The following is a 2135-nucleotide window of genomic DNA, read 5'->3' as shown; positions in this document are numbered from 1 at the left end:
AATGCACACTTTTCCGATTTTCTCTAGACAAGTATAGAAAAATTTGATAAACAGTTAAACGAAAGATTTGTGAATAAATAGCAAATAGCTTTTTTTTTTCTTACATATACATACAAATAAAAATTTTGAGATATTGAGAGGTATCATGAGACGCATCTGTCATTTTTTAAAGCCATGCAAAATAAAGAGATTTTAAAATATTGCTTTATATCAGGAAACTTTTTATCACCAACAGACACGCACGAGTTTTAGAAACATTTGTATATATCAGGAAGTACATTTTTTTTTTTTTTTTTACCACACACATACAAAATAAATAAATTTATGATTAATAAGATTCATTAGGAGACACTCTTTTTACCACACAGACACACACACACACACACACACATACACTCATATCCACTGACCGCCACCCCCATAACCCCCCCCCCCCCACGCGCGTGCACAGTTATTAACCTGAAAAATGGATTTAAAGATGTCAATATAATCAAAAGACATTCTTTTCTTTGCCTTCCACAGACAGAGCGCCACGAGAACGGTCAACACAGGAGAAGGCTCAAGACGGAGAAAAGGAAATCAGGTACCTTCTGAGACGCCAATATGACCAACTCTTGAAGGCGGGTACAGTTTTGGAACAAAAGAGCCTCACGATCCGAGTCAGTTCTGAAGGAACACATTGAGATGACTGGCAAGAGTGAACAAAGTGAACAGGAACACTTTTTACTTGAATAAATGATAACAGTGAAAATAAAAGTGGGTTTCAAGAAGAAAAAAAAAGTTACAGGTTTGACCTCTGAAAGGTGACGGGGTTATCAGCCAAGGGTTGTAGGCCAGAGACGAGAGGAAAGTTCTTGAATAGAGGCAAGGGATAAGGTGTTACGGTGACAAACGCGTCTTGAAGCGGGCGAAGATCCCGTCGGAATGAACATGGAGAAGAACAAAATCGCGAGGAGAACATATGCCTAACAGACCGGTTGGTGGAGGAAACCTGAAACGCGAAAGAGGTTTTTCCCGCGGGCCAAAATATTCATTGGTAAGTCTCTGATTCGCAATTTGCTTTTTTCTTTCATTATTTCTTTATATTAACGATTGCGCACCTGCTTCAGATTTCGAGTTTTTACTCTAGCAAGAAAACAAACATTATTCAGTAACATTCTTTCGTAATCGACACCATTCGAGTTTTTGTGTTTGTTTGTTTGTTTTTCCTCGAAAGTTTAAGTTTCTATTGTATGACATATGCTTTTGTTTTTGTACGGTGAACCTGTTATGTTTGACTTAAGTTTCTATTGTATGACATATGCTTTTGTTTTTGTACGGTGAACTTGTTATGTTTGACTTAGTACTGTGGGAATCATATTTAAGGCTTTTGTTCTGGTCGAGTCCTTCTCTTTGTTCCCTGTGTTCTTTGTTCAGTTGAACTTGTCTTTTTATGTTTTGTTTTACCCATCCTTTTTTCTTTTGTTTGGGAATTTTATAGCTGATACACACACGCACATATATGTTTGTATATATATGTATATATATGTATATGCATATATATATATATGTATATATATATATATATATATGCATGTATGTATATATATATATATATATGCATGTATGTATATATATATGCACACACACACACACACACACACACACACACACACACACACACACACACACACACACACACACACACACACACACACACACACACATCCACTGACCGCTACCCACATACCCCCCCCCCCCCCCCCCCACGCGCGCGTGCACAGTTATGAACCTAAATTCTAGCCAAGGGAAGCTTTATACTTGATAACTTCAACACACTACTGTTTGTTTTCCATGATTAATAAAATGTCTCGCCTCCAGCTTCAACAGAAGGAATGAGCGAGTGAGTGCATCGTTCGCGGCAGATCCTGACTGACATATCAGCATCCAGGCGTCAAGATCAAACACATGGCAACCTTTGGAATACAGAAATAAAATAGTGTGTGTCTTTATCAAAGTTACCCCTCAAAAAATGCGTGTGTGGGATGACTATTTTCTGCGAACAAAGAACACGGGAAGTGGCGACAGTGTCTGCAGGTTTATTCTTAAAGACTGCTATCTTCCGCTAAGCTGTTTCTTCAAGAAATATGTAACCC

General features: G+C 38.0%; 1 protein-coding gene across 1 annotated transcript in view; it reads left to right on the top strand.

Annotated features, from left to right (window-relative positions):
- The window catches only part of LOC125035875, an 18543-nt gene extending 17052 nt beyond the window's left edge, over positions 1-1491 (top strand). Inside the window, exon 7 of the mRNA XM_047628187.1 lies at positions 523-1491. The gene's annotated coding sequence lies outside the window, so the exon portion shown is untranslated. The remainder of the gene's footprint in view (positions 1-522) is intronic.
- Positions 1492-2135: the final 644 nt, after the last annotated feature.

This window comes from Penaeus chinensis, chromosome 20 (assembly GCF_019202785.1).
Source record: "Penaeus chinensis breed Huanghai No. 1 chromosome 20, ASM1920278v2, whole genome shotgun sequence".
NCBI classification, from domain to species: Eukaryota; Metazoa; Arthropoda; class Malacostraca; order Decapoda; family Penaeidae; genus Penaeus; species Penaeus chinensis.
The sequence above is the reverse complement of the archived record's forward strand: the minus strand, read 5'-3'. Positions and strand labels throughout refer to the sequence as shown.